This window comes from Culex pipiens, chromosome 1, assembly GCF_016801865.2.
Source record: "Culex pipiens pallens isolate TS chromosome 1, TS_CPP_V2, whole genome shotgun sequence".
In the NCBI taxonomy this organism is placed as follows: Eukaryota; Metazoa; Arthropoda; class Insecta; order Diptera; family Culicidae; genus Culex; species Culex pipiens.
Window position 1 is genome coordinate 67,546,583 of NC_068937.1, and position 9,057 is coordinate 67,555,639.

At 43.8% G+C, this 9,057-nt stretch overlaps 1 long non-coding RNA gene across 1 annotated transcript; it reads right to left on the minus strand.

Annotated features, from left to right (window-relative positions):
- Nucleotides 1-4,627: 4,627 nt before the first annotated feature.
- On the minus strand, nucleotides 4,628-7,947 carry LOC128092508 (uncharacterized). The gene is made up of 2 exons (XR_008211832.1): nucleotides 4,891-7,947; nucleotides 4,628-4,827 (listed from the first exon to the last, which is right to left on the minus strand). It is a non-coding gene; the product is annotated as an uncharacterized LOC128092508 (long non-coding RNA).
- Between the last annotated feature and the right edge of the window lie 1,110 nt (nucleotides 7,948-9,057).

Sequence of the window (9,057 nt, forward strand, 5' to 3'; positions counted from 1 at the left end):
CAACAGGTGCTTCACGTCCATGGAACGGTAGTGCATTTCCAGTTCCTGTCTCATTGTGACGTATTTAAGTACTTTTATTGTTTAATTCTAACAAAAGACAAGCAACAAGTTAAAATAATAAATAAATAAATAGATAAAATACGCAAACGCAATGACAAACTAACACATTTATGTAAGTAAATAATAAAAATATCAATGTTGGTGTTTATGTGTTTTATTTTCCCATTCAGGACCTTTTTGTGTACTAATATTTAGCCTTCAGCTCTCAAAAGTTTAATAATAGTTTATGTTGTGGTTTTATCCAAAAATAACAGCTTTCATTTAAATTTCGAGCTCAAATGCCACCATTCTCCCACTTACTAAAAGTCTAATTACACTTCTTTGTAGGCTAATCTCAGTGAGGGCTACTAATTTGGATCATACACAACAATTTAACTTGTTTGTGTACTCTCCTCCCACTCGGGTTGAAAATTTTAATAAAATTTTAACTAATCCTCTGTTCAACTTTAACGATTTGTTATTGGGCGCCAATTAATACCCTTTTAGGACTTACCCATTTAAAAAGATATCTTGCCAACACTAGCTTACGGACAACCTGGACTTAATTTAATCACAGGGTCGGCGGCGTTAAGAGGATGAACTAGGACAAACACAATTCTTTGGGCTATGGGTTGGTGGAAAAATAATCAAAGTTATTACAGGTAGACAAAGGAAAATTTATTGAAAACTCGGGGAAAATCTATTTAAAGTGTGTGTTTATTGTAAAGTGTAGTGTGGGGGGGGGGGGATGTTTCTGCTGCTGTACGTACCGCTGGACTGCTGTCGATGCACTGCTTGATCAGCTTCTGCTGATCGACGGGCGCCCGCGATGCTACTGGAATCCCGGAACTTCCGGGTGCTTGGGGTGGTGGGGGTGGTCTTGTGGTGGAGCTCGGCTAAAGGGATCAACAGGCCTTCCCTCGTTGACGTGATCGGCCGGCCGGGGACCTGCCCACTTTGGCCTGCACCGAGAGGGGTATCAACGCTCCTTGGGGTTTAGAGCCGATCAGGCCCGAGCGTGCTCCTTTGGGATTAGGACCCGCAGGTCCGAGCGAATGTGGTTCTCTTTGACGGTAAGACGTGGTAGACGGCTCCACCGCACTTACAAAACCAGGCCGAGAAGTGCGCGATCGGGGCGTCCAAGCGGCGTGCTTGGATCGCAAAATGGCCGTAAAACGGCACACAAAAGGTCCTAAAGGACAAAGAAGTGCGTGTGAGGCCATACTTAATTAGTATGTTTAAAATAACCAGCCGTCCTATAGAGCCGTACTATAGGGGTGTTTAGCGTACCTGAACGGGGTGAGATACTCCAGCAAAATCTGCCACCACTCTTTCTCTCACTGCACTTCACTTTTATAGCTCCACAAAAACGGTTTAGGACCGCGCACTAGCCTGCGTTGAAATGACCGTTGCCAGTCTAAATCAGATCCCTTTAAGCCTTTGGGGCCTGTGACACGGCGTGACGTCACACAGGATAGATGTCAATCCTCATTTCACTTTCCACCCCCAAATCGACGAACACGATGTACTCCGACAACCCCGTCATTGTCTGTGACTTTGTTCCCCCTGAGACGGTGTGTTGTAGAGTGTGTTGACAAATTATGTGTTTTTATTTAATTATTTATTTTCCCATTTTAATCAATCCCTACTAACTCTTTAACAATTATTTTAATATTCCCTAATTCCCTACTAAACATAGCATAAGATCTGTGAATGTCCATATTTATTTATTTATTGATTTTAGTTAATTGAATTTATGATGTTAGACTGTAACAACCGGTTACAAAATCTTGGAGCAGACAAACACATTTAGAAGCACTACTTTTTGTTTCATATTGAGAACACGAGGGCGGTTTTTGGAGAGCATTCCCACCAGACTTCGTCTAAGCTCGTGCCAGTTTTTCTCGATGGTCGCTTTAAGGTTGTTTCTGAAAGTGATCCCCAAGACTTTCACTTCCTTCTTGACGGTGAGCTCTGCTGGTACGTCAACTTCACCCATTTTCAAGGCCACAGTTTTCTGTAGATTCAGCATTGCTCCGGATGATGCCCCAAACTCCCGGAAGCACTGCAGCACCAGGTTCGCCTTCGTCGCATCCCTCAGGATCACTGTAACGTCGTCTGCATACGCCACTACTGCTTCTCCCGGCCCGTTGCAGATTTGCACCAGCTTCTCCAGTAACGGCTGCAGGTACACGACGAACAACAGCATGCTGAGTGGATCTCCTTGGCGCACTGACCGGCGGACGTTGAAAGCTCCAGAAAGTTGACCGTTGATCAGGATTCTAGTTGAGGCCGACTGCATCCCTTGAGCGAGCTACTGCACGAAGCGGTCGTTGAACCCCATTGCTGATAGGGTGGAGAGTAAGAATTCGTGATCAACTCTGTCGAATGCACTAGAGAGATCGCACGCAATTATCAAACCACTGCTTCCCTGCTGGTGCATGATTCCAATACGGTCTCGAATTAGATTGACTGCTTCGAAAATTGATTGCTTTCCGTTGCTGCACTTTTGGTTCTCGCTTAGGACCATGGGAATGAGATCGCTCAGCCGACACTTCAACACTCTACTCAAAATTTTGTAATCGACATTAAGCAGTGTGATGGGTCGATAAGCGCTTATGCTGTCTCCAGCATGTTTCTTTTTTATAAGAACCATTACCCCTTCCGTACAGTCCTCTCTCATTCTCCCATTTTTCATCTCGTTGAGGATTGCTGTTATTTCGATCCGGATTGTTGGCCACATTTTGAGATAAAACTCTCTGGTAAGACCGTCTCTCCCAGGGGATTTGTTTGGTGCAGAGGCTCGGATAGCCGCCAGAATCTCTTGCTCTCCAATCTCGTCCATCAGCTGATCGTTGATCCTCGAATTTGTGATCCTTCTCTCCGGCACGAAGTTTGTGTGTTGATCGATTTCCTCTCGGGCGAATAGACGGCCAAAATGCTGCTGCACATGCTCCACGATTTGTGCTGGTTCAGTGAGCTGTTGACCTTCGTGCTGCATCTGGCGGATTGTGGTTTCCGATCGCCGCCGGAGATCTTCTTCCAGCTGAAAGATCGAGACGTTCTCCCCGCAAAAGAAACGTTCGTTTCTCGGTCGGCGGGAGGTCGAAAACTGTTTCTGTGTTTGTAACATAACAGCTTTTATCCTGTTGATCTCTGTTGTGCAGTCAGTCGCCAGGTGTTGCTGATACGCCCTCTTCAAGCAAGCATACTGGAACCCCATCGTGGCTTGGAATCTCCGTGTGACAATGCCCTGCTTCCATTTGAAAAATCTGGCCAGCTTTTCCTTCACAAAGAGTACCCACCATTCCAGCCACGAGTCGTAGTTTTGCTTGAACCGCTTCCAGTACGCCCACTTCTGGCTCAGCTCAAGCATGTTTTCGTCAGTCAGCAGGGTGTTGTTGAGTCTCCAAATGGGTCTGCTGCACAGACGAGAGCTAGCTGGTAGAACCACTCTCGTAATGACCGCCTTGTGGTCACTAAAACAATTGGCTTGAATGGTTGCAGATCGGATGTTTCGTACCTGGCTTTTAGAAACATAGATCTTGTCTATTCTGGACATGGATCGCCCTCTAACAAAAGTGTAGTCGACCACTGTATGGTTCATGTGCTTCCACGAGTCAACCAGATCCAGCCCAGACGTTAACCGTTTAAGTGCAGCACTCATGTTGGAGCTCCCCGTTGAGTCCACAGCATCAGTTACTGCATTACAGTTTCCAGCTAGAATAAGGACCTCCGCGTGTCCTTGCAGATGGAAAGGGACCGATTCAGAGAAGAATCTTTCTCTTGCTGCTCTGTTGTTCGAACCAGATGGTGCATACAGGTTCAAAACAGTAACTGCATTCTCCACCAATACGCAGATGATTCTCGAGTCTACGCTTTTCCGGATTTGTGTTAATCTTATTCCATTTTTTGTTGCAACAGCTGTTCCTCTTCGATTCTCGTCAATATTGAACACTATACCCAAGTAACCGTGGGACTCTAAAACTTAACATTATATCCACTTTATATCAAAATATAAAGTAAGCTATTTACAGTCACATAACTCTATATTCCCTTGTAAAGTGAGTTTAAAGCCAAAAGTGGCGACTGCAACAGTGGATATCTTGACTTTTTTTTGATAAGGTCCTATAAACAAATGTAAACATTGAGTGTATCCCTTTCACACCTTATGTCAAAGTCCATCGGAGTAAGCGGGATACACTCAATGTTTACTTTTGTTTATAGGACCTTATCAAAAAAAAGTCAAGATATAGAGTTTACGTACATTGGAAAAGCACCTTAAAAATGTCAAAAGAAGAAAAAGCTTTTTGCAACGCGCCATCTGTTGCTTATTTGATTGGTAAACCTTTTTCAAGTTCAGATGGCGCGCTATCAAAGCTTATGTGTTTTTTTTTGGTGATTTCTTCCAATTTGCTGCTCCGGGTCCGGGTCGGTGATGATGTTGTGATGAACTCCAAGATTATGATGCCGTGCACTAACCAACTGCTCTGTAAATTAAAACGCTTTTCAATGAAGAAAATTGTCGATGTTGTCTTCCCCAGAGATCGTTCCAAAAGTGCACCTGAGTAATCAATTTAGAATCTCCTTTCTCTGATCGTTATTTATTCATTATTTTAAACACTTTCAATACGCAATCACTTTTAACTTGAACACAAATCACTATTTTATAGATTTTAAGCAGCAGCCGGTTTTTTCTTGCCGGAGAGGGTTCTCGTCCCGTCACAAGTAGACTTGTACTTTCACCTAGGATAAGTCGATTGGAAAGCCCGGAATTCTGGGAGTATGCTGAAAATTTTCAATAATGTTTTAGTAACAAGTAATTTCCACTGCAGTTTATCACAAACTTACCCATCATTATCACAGTTTAGGCGAAAAATTCAACACCAAGATCAACACTTTGAATATTTCAATCTCGCTTTTGTTTACAATATAATGAAGCACTGGAACAGTTGATATAAAGTTATTTTAGAGTAACATGAATTGTCAAAGTTTTGAAACTTTAACCACAGCTTATATAGAGTTAGAACTCTAAAGTAACATTATAATTTGCATTTTAGGGGCTCAAAACATGGAAATAATGATTTAGTGTTGATTTACAGTTCCGATTTAGTGCTTATGGTTACTTGGGTAATATACCCTGGTATACTAATATCATCAGCCACCACCTCTTGCATGCATACGACATCAAAATCGTGAGAGTGTACGAATGATGCAAGTGCTTGTAGTTTTGTTTGGTTGTGTATACCATTAAGATTAATGGTAGCGATCGTGTAAGAGTGTGGTACGTTATCAGGCATGATGGTGTGTTAATTGAGAGGGTACTTTACTTGCTTGTTTTTCGAGATCGAAGCCGTTTCTCCAAACCAGCATCGCTCTCTTCGTCGATTTCCATCTGCCTCTGCTTCCTCTGTCTCTCTTCTCGTGGAATGGTGTGGATGCTGGATAAGCTTGATGTCTTAGTCTCGGTCGGGATCTGTAGTTGATTGTTTGCTTCGGTTTGTGTCTGTGGTGTTGCTTTTTTCGCCGGTTCAGTTTCGCCATCGGTCGGTGCTGGTCTTTTGTTTGGGTGCTTTGGGTGCGGGATAATCTTAATCGGTGTGTCGTCGTTCAGTTTTGTAAGTTGTTGTAGTTTCACAAATTGGCTGTGCTGATGTACTTTGAGCACGTAATGCTCACCTCGTGCTTCTGTGTTGGCTGATTCGATTTTACCGAACGCCTGTTCAATGGATTCGCTATTATGAATGGGTTATTAGGCAGCTTCTTTGAGTCGTCAGCATGTTTCAGCTGGAGGATTTCAATCATGCCGTATAATCAGTTCGGATCCATCCAACTCGGAACTGTTTGATTGTTACGGTCTCGTTCATTATAGCGTCTTGACAGCACGTCCGAAGACGTGTCTGTCGTCGAGGCCATGGTGGCCTGCCGGGTAAGGTCTAGTCGATCAGAACAGATTTGTTTATTATCCGTGCAGTGACAAATCGATTTTGCGTTATTGTCGAAACAAACAACGTCTACGCTTTAACCTCAGTACTACACGCAAATAAATTCCGTTGAACGTTGAATGCTCATCCCGGCTAACCCATTAAATGTTCAAGTTATTGAACATCGGATGTTCAAAGCATAAATAAAATCACGCACACTACGACAATACGATTCATCCGATTTGGTTTTTGTTTTAGTATGCGTGCTATCTGCAGCCAACGAAGAATTTCTTCTTCGCCCTTTTTTAAACAGCCCACTCTTCTTGTCAACTGTTCCTCTAGTCCGGAAACATCGTGAACGGCAGTCGTTTCTTCCAGCCCTCGAGCAGTGGCCGGAGTGAGGAAATGTAGGACAACTCCGTTCCGACGCTGGACAGCAGCAAGATGTCGGTCGTGCCGAATTTGTCCAGATCGAAACTCACGGCGGCGAGGGCATCGACCCGAACCTGGACGACACTTTTCAGATCGTGCTGAAAAAGATTCTCAAAAAAGACCCCACCACGAAGACAAAAGTCCTGCAGGAATTAACCCAGCTAATCGGCAAGTACGAGCTGGAAGTAAGTAAGTTGAAAAAGAACAATAATTAAAAGAAAACTATTTCAATCTTTTCCCCCATTCAGATCCAACACCTCGGAATAGTGCAAAATCAAGTACCAGCGCGTGCTGATCGCCAGCCTGCGCGGGTACGCCTTTACCTGAGCAAGGTCCCCGAGGAACGATCCCCCACGTGGAGCTGATCTGGAGCCTTAAACGCCCCTCGCCCAAACGCGTTAAGCTTATGGCGTCTCGGCCGAGCAACACGACGAGCCCGACGCCAATTCGCACAACTCGCTGCCGTAGATCAACTCCTCACGCTTGTCTTCCAATCGTAGGTCGATCGCATCACCTTCACCCGTGACCAGGCGTACGTTCTGATAACCTAGAGAACTTCGTCCGGCAGTTCCAGTGCTTCGAACTGTTCCCATTCCTGGCCGAACCTCGATCCGTGACCAGGAGGAATTGAAGCCGGAACGAAGGTTTAAAAGTCTACATTGGAAAGACTCGTCACATGTCCAACAATCTGTTCTTATTTAAAGCCCGAGTAAGCCGTCATGCCGAGCCTTCCTGGCGTCTTGTTAATCCGGATAGCTGTCCGTGGCGACACTATCTAACACCTTCGTGCTAATTTGTCTTGCTTGCCCCAGCGCGGTTCTTCCGGCCGATCGATGTCGATCTGGTGCTGGTCGAGCATGACCTAGCGGAAGCTCGGATGGAAACCGCCGGTTGGAATCGAACAGCCGAAGATCACAAGCAAGGTCCTGATTGCTCAAAATCAACCACTCCATTCGCGAGCACAAATAGCAGGCGATGCGATACTGCCCTGATGAATTCCTACCTTTTGTCACTTTCAATCCATTCGCTCCCGAACACTCTCTTTTCTACTCTCCTTCTCTCTCTGATCGGCTCAGTCTCCGAACGGCTCAGGCAGGCCGAACGTCACCGATCAATCTGAACTGAGCACATTTTTTCTCTGATGCGCTGAGTTATACTCATTTATTTAGGTTGCCTAAATTCAATGTTATCAATTAAATTGTGCATTTATTTTGATTTCATAACATTATAGAAACCATTTAAAGAAACTTCCACAAAGAAAAAATCAAATTGATGGCAAACTGAGGGCGTGAAGACAAAAAGACTGCCGCGTTAGCATTTTGTGAGAATGGCTCTTCGCTGAGCATGGTAGTGTGTGAGTGTAGTCAAGCGACGGAGTAGGCAAAAGTTTTCACGATGTATTTGTTCGCTGAGTGACAAGTTCGGGCCACTCGCTGGATGGATGCGAGTCTCATTCGCTCATGAATGCTAGCGGGTTGGAATAGGTGACGAATGGATAGGCGATGAGTGAGTGGTTTCTATTCATTGAGCCGAAAATCAGGACCCTTGATCACAAGGCAGCATTTTTGACCTTATTTCAACTCTGCTACTAGAAAGTGGTTTTCCGATGACTGGAGTAACGAAGATTCATAATGTTAACAGTTTGATTTAGTTTAATTTTGAAGTTGAAGCAATAAAAATGTATGTTTTGATTAATACTCTCTCAAACAGTTTAATTTTAACGTAAAATACTCATTGAACAGAGCCATCTAGCGACAAAAACTTTGAACTGAGCCATCTAGGGGCGAAAAATGACAGTGCCAGCAGCGGCAATGCACGGTGGCGCCGCCAGCATTGAATAGAGAAAACAGCAAAAAGCTGCGCGTGGCAACACGTACACTTTCAAACGAACTGTCAAATTCGATTCAAAGCAAGATAAACATCGGATGGTCAAAGCGCTTTAAGCATCGAATGTGCATGATCGTTTATGCTCATAATTTCGATACCGATGTTCAAAGAATTCGCATTGCTTGTTTTGCGTGTAGTAGTGCTAAGCGTTGAAGGTCCAGCGACTACTAGGGACGGTTTATCCTGACTGCTGGTACCTGCCCAACGCGTCCAAAGGTCCAAGCGTCCAAGAATACCTTAGATGAGCAGCAGAAATGTCTCCACCAGATTGGAAACAGGCCTCACTTCGGGAGACGAAGGGGTTAATTCGGATGAAGAACCTCGATCGATCAGCCTCTGGCTTGTAGCCGGTTCGTGTTAACTTGCTTGCTTTGCAAGTATAACAAAGGAGGCAATCACTCTCTCCACGAATCTCACTTATTATAGCACACGGTTTGTTTACACTTTAACTTGGTAAAGTAGCGTCCGCAGAAATAAATTGCTGATTTTCAGTCCAATAAGGCTATTACGGGCGAAATTCTGTGTCACAACTATTCCAGTGATATTCACAGAACTAAAGAACCACTTTAAAGCACTCGTAGGTTGAAATACAACTTGATCAAGCTAGAAACTTCGCGATTGATAACCTATCCGATCGGTTTGCTATAAACTAAAAACTAAAAACTAAAAACTAAAAACTAAAAACTAAAAACTAAAAACTAAAAACTAAAAACTAAAAACTAAAAACTAAAAACTAAAAACTAAAAACTAAAAACTAAAAACTAAAAACTAAAAA